The sequence below is a fragment of the Momordica charantia genome, unplaced genomic scaffold (assembly GCF_013281855.1).
Source record: "Momordica charantia cultivar OHB3-1 unplaced genomic scaffold, Mcharantia_2.0 BLBB01000164.1, whole genome shotgun sequence".
In the NCBI taxonomy this organism is placed as follows: Eukaryota; Viridiplantae; Streptophyta; class Magnoliopsida; order Cucurbitales; family Cucurbitaceae; genus Momordica; species Momordica charantia.
The window spans coordinates 70603-87830 of NW_028275320.1; the positions used below are offsets into that span (position 1 = coordinate 70603).

Genomic DNA, 17228 nt, shown 5'->3' on the forward strand with positions numbered 1-17228 from the left:
CATGAAATTCATTTTTCTTCATTAAATATGAAGAAACAAAAAAACAAGAAACAAGAACGTTACCAAACAGGATCTATGGTTTCATTTGAAGAACTCCATAATCCAAAGATTACATACAAAAACATTCAAATTTGATGTATTTAAACCCAGCTGCAGTTAGCAAGGGCTTTGAATTCATCTCGATTTTGAGTCATCATAAGTACATCATCTTGAGCGACGGATTTCACTGCACTCGTGGTCTCAACCACCATTGGAAGTACGACCTCTACAACAATTATCTTTCCATCATCTGGAATCGCAGCATGACAATTCTTCAACAATTTCACATAGTGCTCATCACTCCAATCATGGAGGATCCACGGTAACAATTTTATGGGAACAAAAAAATTATAATATATTAATCAATAAATGACACAAATTCCAGCAAATCAAGTTACATAAATACTTAAGCCCAATCATGAAAATACATTAGTCTAATCACAAGACTACTTAATTTTACTAATTAGTGCTTTACAGCAACGACACGTGTGTGGGCCACCCCCAAGCCACATTTATAAGCCCACTACCAAACAACTACTTATAAACCAACATCCCAAGGGCTAAACTTTCCATGTGGAACAAAAGATGGCTTTTTATATTGTCATTCCCAACCGTAACAACCATCTTTGTGCTGCGGATGGAAAAATTTGAGCCTCTTAGTGTGAAGGAGGAAAAACTTAAAAGGAGTCCATTCCTAAATAGTTGAACCTTCCATTTAATTGGAGAAAAAACTCTTACATTCTCATCTTAAATATGCTTGTTTAGAAAATAATAAAAATCTTACATGTTATTATTGTTGTAAATCTAACTAATGAAAACGAACTCTCCCTTTTGCAAGTTCCCATCAAGATACAAGGGGGCAATAGGATAGACGGTTGCAAACATAAGGGAACCCAATCCCTCATTTTGCATTCTCATGATTATTCTAGATGATGGAACCAACAATTTGGTGGAACGTCATAAGAGGTTTAATCCAAAGATGAAAAATGTAGTGAATAAGCTGGAGATACTAAAATGGCTAGATGCGGGGTAATTTACTGACCCTATTTCGTGATAGTAGTTGGTTGAACCCAGTACGATGCATTCTAAAAAAAGTGGCATGATGGTAATAAAGAATGATGAAGCTGCATGAATTGATCCCTAGTAGAACAATAACTGATGGAGAGTATGCATTAACTACCACAAACTCAATAAAAAAATCATTTCCCTCTTCCATTTATTGATCAAACGCTTAACTGTTTTATAAGGAAGGAATATATTGTTTTCTAGACAGATTTGGCTATAACCAGATTATGATTGCCCTAGAAGACCAAAAGAAAACTATGTTCACATGTGATAACTCTCCAAAAGAGAGTTATTCTAGTAATTATTTGGGTGATTTTATACAAATAAATGTCAACGTGTGTCGTTTTAGCTCTTATACGCCACAAAAAATCTTAGCAATCCAACTTCGAGCTAAAGTCCCTTGTCTTGAATGCTTTGGCTAAAAATTGCACTAAATTATCTTATTTTGGGCTTAATTGCACAGTTCTAGATAGAGGCGACAAAGCATGAAGAAAGCGCTGAGCTCCGGAAGGAGTAGACGAAGCATGTTCAAAGCAGAGCAGATAAGAGCTAGAGCGAAAAATAGCGGGAGCACGAATTTACAGCGCAGTAACTATCCCAGAAGCAGGATAAGTTACCATGCCTATACAACCTCCAATCGGGTGCCCTAAAATTGTGACCCGATATAAAAGGGACATTTTAACCTAGCCAACACTCACAGATCCCAATAGAGACACATCTTAGAGTGTTGGAAACAACAAGGAGGAAGAATCTCACCATTTTCGGGGAGAGAGCTGATGACAGAGGAGGATATTTGGTTACTGCTTCGAGCTGTCATCTCCATTCTCTATTTTCTTCTATTTTCTTGAAATTGGTTGTCATCTTCCTTTACCCATTGTATTTTATTCTTTCTCCATAAGCTAAACCCCATTTTGGGGGAGATTTACATGCTGTAACTGGTAACAAATAAACTCTAGTTGATTTATGTCGTTAATAAATAGAGCTGTGCGTATTCTTCTTAATCCTTACTAAACATTGTTGGCATCTCTGTTTTGTATGCTAGCGTCTGTATGACCCAGGAGGGCTTATGGGTTGCTGATTTGCTCTATTTGTGATTAGCTACTTTTTTCTAGTAGGGTCGTGGATGCTCAGGAATGAGGTCTCCTAATCATGCTTAGAACTTGCATTTATTGCTGGAATATTTAGCAACAAGAGTTGTGGGTATTCATGTTTGGGTGTCTCGAAAGGGAACCATGTCAAGTTTAGCATTAACAACTGATTTCGTGCTAGAGTGTAGGTTGCGGGTGCGTGAAAGCATGTTATGTCTCCCCCGCTTTTCCATATCTGTTTAACCCGCATTTTCGCTATTCTGTGCTGTAACTTCTTTTTGTTGTCAACAGTTTAAAGTGTGTTCATTGTTGAGATCGTTTATCGATTTGTTTATAATATTTTTCTTTTGTTGTCAACACAATCATTTATATTTTATTATTTTTGTACTTTGGTATCTTCAAGCACAGTTTACAATATTTTCTTAAGTCCCTGTGGATTCGACCTCGTTTTGTACTACAATCGACAGATATCGTATATACTTGCATGTGTATCCAACACGGTTGTGTGGACGTAACAACATGCCCCTATAGAGTTTTTTCTATTAGAAGGATATAATTCAGTTACTCTAATGCGCCTACCACCTTTTCAAAGATGTATGATGGCGATTTTTTCAAACATGGTGAAGTAGACCTGGAGGTCTTTATGGATGAAAGTGTTAGACCACTGTGAAAAGACTAACTTAATCTTAAACTGGGAGAAGTATCATTAAGTATAGAAAGGAATTGTTTCAGCTACCGCATGTCAAGTAAAGGCACATAAGTATATAAGGTCAAAATTGAACTAATTGCTAGGCTTCCACCACCTTCTTTAGTAAAGGGAGTTAGAAGTTTTTTGGAGCAGGCTAGTTTTTATCATCGTTTTAGCAAAGACATTGCTAAAATATCGAAACTTTTGTGCAAGTTGCTTGAAACATTTGAGTTTTACAATGGGTGCATGGAAGCATTTAACAAAACTTAGAGAAGCAGGTGAGAGGAAAGGTAAGATTCTACCTTCTCTCGCTAGTAGGACTTTGTCATATGCACAACTTACCTAAATCAATCACTTTTTTTTTCTTTTTACAAAGTTTAAGAATTCGATTTTTTTTAAGTTTGAGAATAAAATAGAATAGACATGAAAGATTCTCGTACCAAAATAAGATTAAACTAAAGTTTCATTTTAAGAACTCCATGAGCCAAAGATTACATACAAAACATTCAAACTTGATGTATTTAAACCCAACTGCAGTTGCAAGGGCTTTGAATTCATCTCGAGTTCGCTCTTTCCTCCTGAATTTTGAGTCATCATAAGCACATCGACTTCGGTGATGGACTTCACTGCACTCGTGGTCTCAACCATCATTGGCAATACTGCCTCTACAACAATTATCTTTCCATCACCTGGAATCGCAGCATGACAATTCTTCATCAACTTCATGCAGTGCTCATCACTCCAATCATGGAGGATCCACTGTAACAATTTTATGGAAACAAAAAATTTATGATATGGTAAAGTTAATACTTCTTCCAAAATAGATTGAAAACATTACATATTAATCAATAAATCACACAAATTCCAACCAATAAAGTTACATAAACACTTAAGCCCATTCACGAAAATACATATTAGTCTGATTACAAGACTACTTCGATTTAGTTACTAGTTCTATTTATTATGTTTGATAAATTAAAAAATTGATTTTAGAAAAATATAAAATTATTTAAAATTGATTTCTAAAGTATCACTTTCGTGGTGATTTTGGAAAATCAATTATTCTTAAATATCATTTTTCAAAATCACCCCTTCTACCATCATTCTCAAACACACTTTGAATTTAAAATTAGAATTAATTTTATTTGAGTTGAGAATACAAATTTTTTTAAAACATAAAATTTGTGCCAACATGAGCTTAGCTCGACCATATTGGCACCTATCTCCAATCATAAGGTTGTAAGTTCAAATCTCCTACTAACTTTACTTTTTACTTGTTCTAAAATAAGAACAAATAAGCTTAGTAGTTATTTAGGATTATAATAATTTATTTAACCAAACAAGAAATATTTTTTTCCTTAATTCTATACAATATCAAGAACATTTTTGATGGATGGTAAATATTTATCATATAATTATGTTTCTAAAAGACAAAATTAATTAAGACCGATAAATCTAACCTTCAAGAAAATAGCCTCTCCCCTTGGAACGCTCTCAAACATGTTTCCTCCTACATGTTCTACGCCTACAAACATTATCAGATCTCTCTCTCAAATTATTGCTTTATTCAATTTACCTTCAGATTTATAACAATTTTAAACTTTCAAATTTACCAATCCAAAACATGATTTACCCAACACCCCTTTCTAATTTTCCATCAAAATATTGAGCCCCTACCAAAATTCATGTTCTTCCAACTAACCTAACTCGATATATCATGAATTTCATTAGTCGCGTCTACAAATAAGTTACCAGGTTTCTAATTTACCCAACACCCCTTTCTAATTTTCCATCAAAATATTGAACCCCTACCAAAATTCATGTTCTTCCAACTAACCTAACTCGATATATCATGAATTTCATTAGTCGCATCTACAAATAAGTTACCATGTTAGATATCTATTACTCCTCACTAATGCCTAAGAGTGTAAATTGGTTTGAGTTTGGAGGGAAAAAGGACAAGATTTAATCAGTTCAGTTTTGTAGAGAAATAAACTAATACCGAACCGAACCAGTTCGATTTTTCGTCAGCCTATCTTCTAATCCGATTAGGTTAAAATAGACAACCGAATCACACCTGTAAAAATCAAGTGAATCAAACAAACTTGACTCGATTCAGTTCACCTCAATTACTTACACCCCTGCTACTGACAAAGACATCTTATAACTATTAATATCAACATAGAAAAAAACAATAACAAAACTTTTCAAAAACCTGTAAGGATCAAATTAAAACTAAAACTTTTGAAAACTATGTACCAGGATAGGCCGGGGCATCACGGATGACGTGAGGTAAGTCGAAGTTGATGCCTTCTATCGAAGGGTATTTAGAAGTGATGATTTGGAGAGTGACCCCTAGGCCACCACCAACATCAACTAGTTGTTTGAGATTTGCAAAGCCTTTGTAGGACTCAACAATCTTCTTAATGCCCATTGTGGTTTCATTGAGCATTGCAGTGTTGAAAACTTTGTTAAATCTTGTATCTAAGTCAGGGTACTCAAAGGCATGTACTCCACCATGAGCCCTATTGAAAGCGACTCCTCCTTCAATAACTGCATTCTTCAACTCCCTCCTGCAAATTTTGATTGTGATTTCATATTTTTTCGTTAAATAATTTTGTTTTTTAATTTTATATTTTTCAAAATTAAGTTTAAAAATACTACTTTCATCTGTGTGTCTCTTCTTTTGTTATCCTAGTTAGTAAAATTTCAGCCAAAATTTTAAAACTAATAAAAGTAATTTTTAAAAATCTATTTTTGTTTTTGAAATTGGGCTAGAATTCAAGTGTATGCTCCTGAAGAAGGAGAAAAACAGACAAAAAAAAGGTTAGAAATCAATTATAATTTTTTAAAACAGAAATCACAAAATAAAATGGCTGTCAAACGGTGCCTTAGAGATTAGGATTCGGTTTCAAAATTTATATTAATATTAGGTTAAATAAATCAAATGACCCTGATTTTTTAGGAAATTCTCGATTGGGTCTGTTGGAGGCGAATTTAGGTCGGCGGTCATGGACCGAGCTGAAAGGACGAGCCGACCTTCAACGGAGTCCGTAAACGTGTTTCTTCCGAACCCAACAACACGCCGTATTTTTAGGGTGTGTCAGAGTTCCTGTCGGGCCTAGTTTCTATAAATAGAAACCTTAGCCTTAAATGTAAGGTACACAATCCTAGATAGACTTGGCAAGTTAGCTCAGACTAGAATTGACTTGCTCGTTGAAGTGCTAACTTTATTTTACAGGTCTCAAGAGGATTCGAGGAAGGTGTTGGACCGTTGGCCGTAGTTCATTCTGAATAGTCTGATCTAAGACTTATCTGAGCTCAGCGATTTCGAGCTCCAACATCTGGCGCCGTCTGTGGGGAAGACACATCCAGAAGTCAGTCTCACCTTTTGCAATCTGAACCAATGGTCCAAACCCGCTCCCAGCAGTCACGATCCCAACTTTCACCATTCCGCTCCCCGATGAGGGATGCTGCCACTTCCCGTGCCCATCCTCGACTCACGTACTCCCAGGTGGCCGAAACTCCTGTCATCGAATGATGACCCCAGGCAGGGGTGGTCAAGGAAAATGGAGGTCGGCCGGCCACATCCGATCCCGTAGCAGTCCGGGACTTCCATCTCACCTCAGATCAGTTTCCGCCCCTACATCTTCAGAGGAACGGGTTGCCGCCTCTCGCACCTCGTCTGCGCGGCTGGGGGAACACAGGTGCGCGCTCCGGAGTGAGTGCTGACGCGGGTGTGGACCCTGTCATGGTAGCTGACGTGATCGCTGAGCTTACGGAAGTCAAGGCGAGGCTCAAAGCGGTCGAAAGAGGCAACGAGATGTCCGACTCCTCTGTCTCCAGGGATCCCATTCGAGGAAAAGGACCGGTGCATCCAACCCAAAGAACGGAATATCAGTTTCGACCTCGTAGGGAGGCCCGAACTGGGGTACCCTCTCGAAGGCCACAACGGGCGGAGATAGGCAGTGCCCTGGGAGCGCAGGTACGTAGCCACTTCAGCAGTACAATCAGGTGGAGGATCGACGCTTGAGGGTCCGACCAATTCGGACTCTCCTGGCATCATTTGATAGCTACAACGCCCGACAGGGCTGAGGTGAAGGCCTACCAAGGCGACGAGGGGTGGCGCCTAAAGATCGGGAGTACTGGACCGACGACAAGGAGGGAAGCTCGGAGGTCGACCATCGGGAGAGGTCCTCCCAGGGTGATCATTCATTTCGGTCCGAAGTGGACCTTCTCCGAGACCAATTTCAGAAGGAGATAGAAAATCTCAAGCGGTAGTACAGGCCTGTAGATCCGCATCCCATGGCCGAGCAAGAGGAGCAGCCTTTCTCCCAAGCAATCTTGGACGCACCTATCCCACCGAGGTTCAAAGCCCCAGTCATGAGCTCCTACGACGGGTCTGGAGATCCGATCTCTTACGTGGAGGTGTTCGAGGGAAAGATGGATTTCCTGGCCGCGAGCGACGCCATGAAGTGCCAAACATTTCAGATAGCCTTGGAAGGCTCGGCAAGGTTGTGGTACCGACAGTTGAAGCCCCGGTTCATCGACAGTTATCAACAGTTGAGGAGGTTGTTCATCAACCAGTTTTCGGCTCGGTAGTTGCTGAAGTTACCGCCCTCTCACCTCGGAACAATGAAGCAACGGGACAATGAGTCCCTGACGGAGTACATCGCTCGGTTCATGGACAAGCATGTCAAGATGGTAAGTTGCACCGACGACATCGCCATGATGTATTTCATAACAGGGTTAAATGATAGGAACCTCACGATCGAGTTTGGAAGTCGTCCGCCGACCTCACTGAACGAAATGTTCGCCCGAGCTCGGCAGTACATTGATGGCCTGGAGTTGTGGAAGGCCAACGAAGCCAGGCGGAGCAGCCGCAGTAAAGATCGGGACCAGAAGTCCCCTCCTCCTAAGAAACAACGTGCTGATGATAGGAGCTCGTCTCGGCGGGCCGACGACAACAAGAACCGAGAACGCGTTGGTAAGAGAGCCCCTTCAGACCGTCGGGGGCCGAAGTTTGATAGGTACACCCTGTTGAATGCCTCAATCGCGGAGATTTACACAGCAGCTGAAGATACCGACCTGGAGGCGCTGTTCGCAGCCCCAGAAAAGCTCCGCCGACCTTTGGGGAAGTGAGACAAGCGGCTGTACTGCAGATTCCACAAGGATCACGACCGTGACACTTCTCGTTGCTTTCACTTAAAGGAGCAAGTCGAGGACCTGATCCGAAGAGGATATTTGAAGAAGTACGTTGGCAGTAGAGAAAGAGCCGAGTCGGAGGGGACAGCTCGGGAGGAGAAGCGAGAGGGGACCCTACCGCCCAGACGGAAGGAAGGTCGTCCCGCAGTAATAAATACCATCCATGGGGGCCCAAGTGGGGGACAGTCAGGGCAGAAGAGAAAAACTCTGGCTCGGGAGGCAGCACACGAGGTCTGTACCTCGTACCCCAAGGAGCCCGTGATGCCGATCTTGTTTGATGAACAGGACAGTGAGGGAGTACATCTGCCTCATAACGACGTCCTGGTGATCGCCCCACTAATAGACCACGTGAAGGTCAGAAGAGTGCTTGTTGATGGCGAAACGTCGGCCAATATACTGTCCTTCTAGACCTACACCGCCCTAGGATGGGAGATGAGACATTTGAAGCGTAGCCCGACGCCTTTGGTCGGCTTTACTGGGGAGATGGTTAGCGTGGAAAGATGTATCTCACTCCCTGTCACTGTCGGCGAAGGAGATCAGCAGGTGACCAAGGTCGCAGAGTTTGTTGTGATAGACCGAAGCTTGGCGTACAACGCCATACTTGGCCGACCCCTGATTCACGACCTCAATGTGGTCCCATCTACTTACCATCAAGTGTTGAAGTACCCGACCTCGGCTGGAGTCGCCACAGTTCGAGGAAAGCAAAAAACGTGGAGAGACTGTTACACGGCTGTGATGAAGAAGACCAACATCTGCGCGGCAATCATGGAGCCAGAAACAGTCGCGCTACCGCGCACCGACAAAGCTGAGCCCAACCGAGGCACCCCAGCTGAGGAACTAGAACTTGTCCCCTTGACGTGTTCGCATCTGAAGGCGAATTCCGACGTGTTCGCATGGTCCCATGACTACATGCCAGGCATAGACCCATGTATAATGGTGCATAGGCTTAATGTAGATCCTAGCTGTAGGCTTGTGAGGCAAAAGCGTCGGCTTGTCGACGCCGAGCGAAGTAATGTAATTTGTAAAGAAGTCGAGCAGTTGCTATGAGCTAATTTCATAAGAGAAGTTCACTACCCTGCGTGGTTGTCTAATGTCATTTTAGTTAAAAAGTCTAACGGCAAGTGGCGTGTCTGTATTGACTTTACGAGCCTCAATAAGGCGTGTCCGAAAGATAGTTTTCCCATACCTCCGATAGATCAGCTCGTCGACGCAACAGTAGGGGATGGGCTACTCTCCTTCATGGATGCTTACTCCGGGTACAATCGGATTCGGATGCATACGCCCGACCAAGAACACACCGCCTTTGTTACCGACCAAGGGCTGTATTGTTACAACGTCATGTCTTTCGGCCTGAAGAACGCTGGGGCGACCTACCAGCGGATGGTGAACATGATGTTCGCCAGACAGATCGGGCGTAACATGGAGGTGTATGTGGACGACATGTTGGTGAAAAGCAAGCAGACGAGCTTCCATTTGGCCAACCTGGCAGAGGCCTTCAGCGTACTTTGGAAGTATCAGATGAAGCTCAACCCGAGCAAGTGCGCCTTTGGGGTCTCGTAAGGAAAGTTCCTTGGGTGTATGGTCCACGAACGTGAAATTGAGGCGAATCCGGACAAGATACAAGCATTCCTCGAGATGGAAGCACCAAGGAATATTAAGCAGCTGCAAAGGTTGAATGGTCGTTTGGCGGCCTTGAATCGCTTCGTATCTCGCTCCACTGACAAGTGCCACAATTTCTTCCAAACGTTAAGGAAAAAGGGTCGGTTCGAATGGATCGACGATTGCGAAGTAGCACTCCAGCAGTTGAAACGGTACCTCAGCTCGGCTCCGTTGTTGTCCAAACTCATGCCTGGCGACGTTCTTTATTTGTACTTGGCCGTGTCGGAAAATGCGATGAGCTCAGTACTTATCAGGGAGGCAGAGGGACGACAGAGCCCTGTTTACTACACAAGCAAATCATTGACTGAGGCCGAGGCCCGTTACCCCTGTGTTGAGAAGCTGGCTTTAGCCTTGGTAACCTCGGCGCGCCGACTACGACCATACTTCCAGGCGCACATGATAATCGTTCTGACGAACTTCCCTTAAGGCAGATATTCTACAAGCCCGAAATGTCGGGTTGACTAATGAAGTGGGCCTTGGAGCTCACTGAGCATGACGTCGCCTTCGAGCCCAGAACAGCGTTGAACGGTCAGACAGCCACGGACTTTGTTGCGGAGCTGACCCCACCCAGGCAAGGGAGCGATGTCCGTGACCAGTGGACACTCTACGTGGATGGTTCGTCCAATGACAAGGGTTGTGGGGCAGGCATGCTGCTCCTTGGCCCCGGTGGTCTTCGGTTCGAGTACACGCTCCGGTTCAGTTTTCGAGCTTCCAACAACGAAGCCAAGTACGAGGCGTTGATAAATGGACTGAAGATTGCCAGAGGAATGGGTGTGAAGCGACTCTTGATTCTCAGCGATTCCCAGCTGATCGTCAATCAAGTTATCGAGGAGTACCAAGTGAAGGATGCACGTATGGAGAGGTATCTGGCCAAAGCCAAAGGGCTCCTCGCCCAGTTCGAGGACTATATGATCCGACAGGTTCCGAGGTCCGAAAACTCCAACGCTGATGCACTGGCCCGCCTAGCCTCAGCTTACGAGACCGACCTGCCGAGAATAGTTCCTGTTGAAATACTCGCCGAGTCATCTATTGACCAGCCTGAAGTAATGGAGGTCCAGTCAGCTCGGCCCACGTGGATGCACCCGATTAAAGACTTTCTAGTCAGTGGCTTAGCCTCTGCTAATCCGAGCCAGGCCAGGAAGCTCCGACGTCAATCTGCTCACTACTTGATGCAATAAGGCAAGCTCTTTAAAAGGGGATATTCCCTACCATTACTACGGTGCCTCGGCCCAGAGGAGGCGAGGTATGTCATACGTGAGATCCACGAAGGAGTTTGCGGAAACCACGAAGGAGCTTGGTCCATGGCCGCCAAGATCGTCCACCAGGGGTACTATTGGCCGACGATTGAACGCGACACTAAGGAGTTCGCCAAGACATGCGGCAAATGCCAACGCTTCGCGAGCATCTCGAGACAGCCCCCGGAGATGCTGACGCCGATCTCAAGCCCTTGGCCTTTCGCTCAGTGGGGGATAGATCTGATCGGCCCACTACCGACGGGGAAGGGGCAGTTGAAGTTTGCCATAGTAGCTGTAGATTACTTCACCAAGTGGGTGGAGGTGGAACCTCTGGCGTCTATTTCCGAGGGGAAGGTCATCAACTTCGTGTGGAAGAGCATAATATGTCGGTTCGGTATACCGAGCGCCATCATCACCGACAATGGAAAACAGTTCGACAGTGCCCGGTTTAATCAGTTCTGTCAACAGCTCGGTATACGCAACCTCAACTCGTCTCCGGCCCATCCGCAGTCCAACGGGCAGGTTGAAGCTGTCAACAAGATCATCAAGCGGGGTCTAAAGACAAGGCTAGAATCTCTGAAAAGTCAATGGGCAGAAAGCTACCGGAGGTGTTGTGGTCCTACCAAACTACACCCCGCCGATCTACTGGGGAGACGCCGTACGGCTTAGCTTTCGGGTCGGAAGCCGTCATTCCTGTGGAGATCGGCATGCCGACGCCCCGAGTTGAGAATTTCGACGAACAAACCAACAACGAAGCTCTCCTCGTGAATCTTGACCTACTCGAGGAGAAACGATCTCACTCCCAGCTCAGACTAGCAGAATATCAGAACCGTATGGCTAGGTACTACAACGCTAGAGTGAAACTCAGAACGTTCCAACTTGGCGACCTCGTCCTCAAGAAGGTGATGCAGCATATCGGAGCACTCCAATCGAACTGGGAAGGTTCGTATAGAGTCTTGAAGATACTCCACCCTGGAGCGTATCTGTTGTCCGACTTCAAGGGGAGGCAACTCCCCCACCCATGAAACGCCGAACATTTGTGAGTTTATTATCAATGAAATGTATGTAATCCTACGTGTAAAATTTCTCCCGTTAATGAAAGCCGATCTCCAATGACTTGCGCAAAATTTGACTTTATTCGTTAGTGTCGTCTGCTACTGTCGAGCTATGTCAAATGGGGGTCGAGGAAGACTACGTGGCATGACCTATGCTAACCTATGCTAAACGACCTACAACAAGTTATATTTCTACAAACGTTGAAAGCAATGGTTAGCTCGTAGGAACCTCGTTACCCCAAGTGCTTCTGATTGAACACACCGCCGACTTGAACTGCTCGGCTCGTAAGTCGTTGTGTAGAAAGAAATTATCAAGACTTGAAAAGACTTGAAAAAACTCAGATAACGAGACCAGAACTAAAGCTGAAATCTAAGTAAATTTTCTCTTTAAATTTCTCTAATGGGAACTTCAGAAGGAGTAACTCAGGTCTGAATAAAGTCACGTTTCATTAAAAGGAAAAAAGCTTGATGAGGAGGCGAGGTATATATGCATCGGCTCAATACAATGTTTCAATTAATAAAAATAAAGAAAAGAAGCGACAGAAGAACGAGACGATATACTCTTGCGGAGGGTCGGCAGGACTGCTAGTGCTTGCGTTGGCGTCAACAACCGCAGCGACCTCAGTGGCCTCGACCTCCTTACCGACATCAGAAGGTCGGTCGGCCCAGATGGACTCGTACTCTTGCTCGATGGCGGCAACGACCTCCTTTAGTAGAAGCCCCTGTCCGCTAGATCACGGGCCAGGCCATCGAACTCAGGGAATTCTTTGACCTTCTTCTCCAAGTAGGCCCAACTCACCAGATTCTGCCGAGCCTCGTTCCAGCCTTTCTCAGCAATCTCGGCTCGTTGTCTGGCATTCTTTAGGTCAGTACGAGCTTGGGCTATAGGGCCTTCGACCTGTCGGCCTCAGCTTCTTTCTTAGCTTGAACCTGGCCAACCTCGGCCTAGAGCTTGGCGATCCGCCGCTCGTAGGAGGCGTGCGTCTCCTCCTCATTCAAGTCCCGCCCTCCGAGCTCCAAGCTCATCATCGATGCTGAGAGGCAGGCATGGTAGTGCAGCTGCAAAAGCTCGAGGTCAGATCAAAAGAGATATAAAAATAAGAAGAAGAAGGGGAAGGAAAGGAAGAGTAGGCACGAGCTTACCTCTGCAGCAAGAGCTATGGTCTTTCTCACTGCCTCCACAGGGTTCTCGGGCACCTGAACAGCTCGCTCCACACGGAGGGAGCTGCAGGATCTGACCTTCGTTGCTGCCTCATGGATGCTGAGGCGAGAGAAGGCGAGCTTGAATGGCAGAGGAAGCTCGTTGCACTGCCGCCGGCCCTAATGAGAACCGTCCTCCGAGTCGACCATGATGGGGGGAGGCGGAGATCTGGAGTTAACCTCCTCGGAGGGAAGTGTCTCCCTCACTCTCTTCCTTCGCAGCAGTGGAGTAGCCGACTCCTCGCCACCAACGACGGTCTGCAAAGGCTGAGCCTGAAGGGCCTGAAGTTTGGCCAAGTTCGCCATCCCGGGGGCCGGGACGTCGGCACTACTAGTACGATGTCGAGCCTGAGGAGTTGCTGGAGAATAGACGGGGTCGAAGCTCGCTGTCGCTTCGTGCTGCTGAGTGCGAGGAATTTTGAGGCCATCTCTGAAAAGGGATGAGGTCAGTAAACTAAACGAGCAAAAAAGTGACAAGGTTAGTGATGAACGAGCTAAAAGTTTTGGGAAAAAGTTACCTTCAGGGGCTTTCCGTTTCTGTGAGCTGCGTTGCCGAGGTTTGAGGAGCTTCTTGAACTCGTCCGGTTGGTCATGAGAACTGAGACCGCTAGAGAAAAGGTGGGAGTTCGAGACGAGTGCTTCACCTCACAACGCGTACTTTAGGCTTCGACCTTGGGCTCACCTGATGATCTCCCAAGACTTGTTGTCGATCCTTGAAACGGGGGATGGCAGGGCTGCACCATGAGACTTCGTCAGAAGCAAAGACATGAAAATAAGAGACAACCTAGATCATACCTAAGACACTCACCTACGTCTCCGAACTTGACTGGGACTTGGCAGGTCAGGCTCACCCCCTCCGTCCCTCATAAGCCACTTGCCAGAGACAAGAAACCAACTCTCCTTCCAATTTTTGTTAGAGGAGGGGTTCCTAATCAGCTGACCTACGTTTTGCTAAGTTGAGAGGTAGTACTGACCCTCTCCCTTGTTGGAGGCTTTGACGGTGTCGGTCGCTAAGAGCTGGTCTACCGTGAGCCGATCCTCATCCTCGTCTTAGAGGACCCACCACAGAACGTAGGCTCCGAGCACGGTAGACCACCCATTAAGGGAGAGCTGAGCTGGAGCGAGATTAACGGCACTAAGGAATCTTTGAATAAAGGGATGAAGTGGAAGCCTAACCCCCTTATTGAACATCTAGGGATAGAAACTGACGAAGCCCGGAGGAGGGTCGTTGAGGTGTTCCCCGATGTTAGGTACCCTAAGCTCTATGGAGTCGGGGATGTAGTAGGTTTTGTGGAGCTTGGCTAACCTACCTACCGAGCAAGTCGAAGGGGGAAGCTTAACTACCGGACCAGGGTTAGGGCTTTTCGAGGTGGAGGCTATATTGGGGTTTGCCGAGCTATCCTCGACACGAGGGTTCCCTAACGTAGAAGCTAAGGCCGGATCCCCTAAAACATCGTCTAAACTAGAGGGACCAGACGACCCAGACGACAAATCCCTAGACGAGCTACTCATCGCCAGACCTAAAAAAGGAATCTAGAGAGCTACCAAAAGAAAGAAGGAGAGAGTACCTGACTTGGACACGGTCGAGGTACACGAAAACTCGAGAGTGAAAAAGTGAAAAGTGAAAAGTGAAAGATGAAAAACTTTCGTTTTTTATAGGACAGCCCGGAAGCACAAAGGTCGTACGATCGAAGAGAGATCAACGGACAAGATTTGTCCACGCCAGGCGATCCCCGTGGCGACGTTTGAGTTCTCGAGGCAGGAACTAGGGTTGACGACATCAGTGACATCACCCACAGACGCGTGGATTCGGCCACCTTCACTTAGCTCGAACTACTTCGCCTGGCTGACCTACGTCACGCCGAAGTGGGGGCCAATGTTGGAGGCGAATTTGGACATGCCACGTGTCACGATCAGAGAGGTAAGCTGAATTGACGTGTGGATGAAATTAGAATTTTTCCTAAGATTGTTTAGGTCGGCGGTCATGGACCAAGCTGAAAGGACGAGCCGACCTTCAACGGAGTCCGTAAACGTGTTTCTTCCGAACCCGACAACACGCCGTATTTTTAGGGCGTCTCGGAGTTCCTGTCGGGCTCAGTTTCTATAAATAGAAACCTTAACCTTAAATGCAAGGTACGCAATCCTAGATAGACTCAGCAAGTTAGCTCGAACTAGAATTGACTTGCTCGTCGGAGTGCTAACTTTGTTTTACAGGTCTCAAGAGGGTTCGGGGAAGGTGTTGGACCGTTGGCCGTAGTTCATCCTAAATAGTCCGATCTAAGACTTATCCGAGCTCAGCGCTTTCGAGCTCCAACAGGTCCTTAATATTTATGATTCTCAATTTTATCCTTCATATATATATAAAAAAAAATTCTCCATTATGTCCTTCCGTATATAAAAAACATTTTCAAATTGTGTTAAAAAAAGATGATGTAATATTACTGTTTATTTACCCTACTAAATTTGCCCTGACATTAGGTATCTCAATTAGACACAAATTCTGTTAAAACCTACCTATCAAAAAAAACTTAAAGTTAATAGGTTACCTAAATTTAATTTGATACTTTTTAACCCTTCATATTCTATGAGCAATCAACCCAAAAAACTTAGTTTTAAGTTAATTGATTTATTATAAATTTAATCTATAATAAAATCTAACCACCTGGACATAATTGTCCAATAAACTTTTAGATTAGGATAAAGAATTAAAGTCAAACATCAATACTCTTAACCATAAAAAATAAAACTGGAAATGGAAAGAATGGGAAGATGCAAACCAGCTATCAAGAAACACTTGATCTTGAATCAACGATATCATGGGGCCCAACGACACACCATCTTCATTACGAACGAAATACTTAGAAACGGGCGTGAGGCTATGGAGTCTCTTTACATTCCCACCTTCATCCTCCACTGTGGAGCATCCGACCACCGAGTGCGTGGCCAGAAGCCTCAGCATCCGATCGACCATCGACGCCGCATTCCGGTTCGTCGCCGTTATCTTTGCTGCTATCTCGGCCGCGGAGAGCTCGGCCCCGGGGCCGGCCTTGGCCAGGATCTCGAAGATTCCGAGCTCGAAGGCGGCTTGGAGAATGAAGGGAAAAACTGATAAGGTAACCAAATGAGCAGCGTAAGCAAAGTGTTGCTGGTCTTGGTCGTCGGCGGAGGAGGAATTGATGGCTTTTTGTTCCATTTGTGCAACTCTTTTTTGTGGTTGGAGTTGAGGAAGAGATGAGGTTCCGGAATGGAATTATTTTTGTGAGTTGTTTAATATGGCGTTCCTTCTGGCTTGGTTGGTTGCCTGTCCAATCAACGTGGGGCTTGTTTCCACCCAAAAATAACTATTTGGGGCTTATCTTAACTTTAGTGAGAAAAGAAATAAAAAAAATAAAAAAAAATACACTTTAGTGAGATAAAAATAGTAAATTATAGTTCTTTTTTTCTCATGTGACTTTCCTACTAGGCATATCTTTAACCAATTGGTCCCAATCAACGTTTTTTAGAAAATTCTCCATTACAAATTTTATTTATTTATTGTTTAATTAAATAATTCCGACAAAAAAATAAATTGTTAAAAATAACTTGTTACTAGGAAAAATGAGTTACTATTAAGTTATTAATTGATTAATAAATTTGAATTGTGGGAATGATGGTAATGTAAACTTATTCTTTTTTTAGTACAATATATGGAGATGGGAATTCGAAGTCACAATTTTTTTGTCGAAAATAGGTAATTTAACAAGTTGAGCTGTGGCTTGTCACCCATAGAACGAAATAAAATATATATATTACTTTTCCATCATAAATAATATAAATATATATATCCCTCATTCCAATCATAAAACAAATTTACATATTCGTCAATCACTTTTATTGTTCGTTTTTGTAAATTAGGAAAAAAAAAAGGAAAAAGAACACTAAACAGTTCACTTTCTTCCTGTTATAGGGAGCAAAAACGATCCAAGCCAGACGAGAGGTTGGACCTTGAGGTAGA

General features: G+C 44.4%; 1 pseudogene across 1 annotated transcript; it reads right to left on the reverse strand.

Moving 5' to 3' along the window:
- Positions 1-3073: 3073 nt before the first annotated feature.
- Positions 3074-16493, reverse strand: LOC148207250 (cathecol O-methyltransferase 1-like; annotated as a pseudogene). The gene is made up of 4 exons (XR_015788074.1): positions 16012-16493; positions 5140-5453; positions 4341-4405; positions 3074-3639 (listed from the first exon to the last, which is right to left on the reverse strand). The product of XR_015788074.1 is annotated as a cathecol O-methyltransferase 1-like (transcript).
- Between the last annotated feature and the right edge of the window lie 735 nt (positions 16494-17228).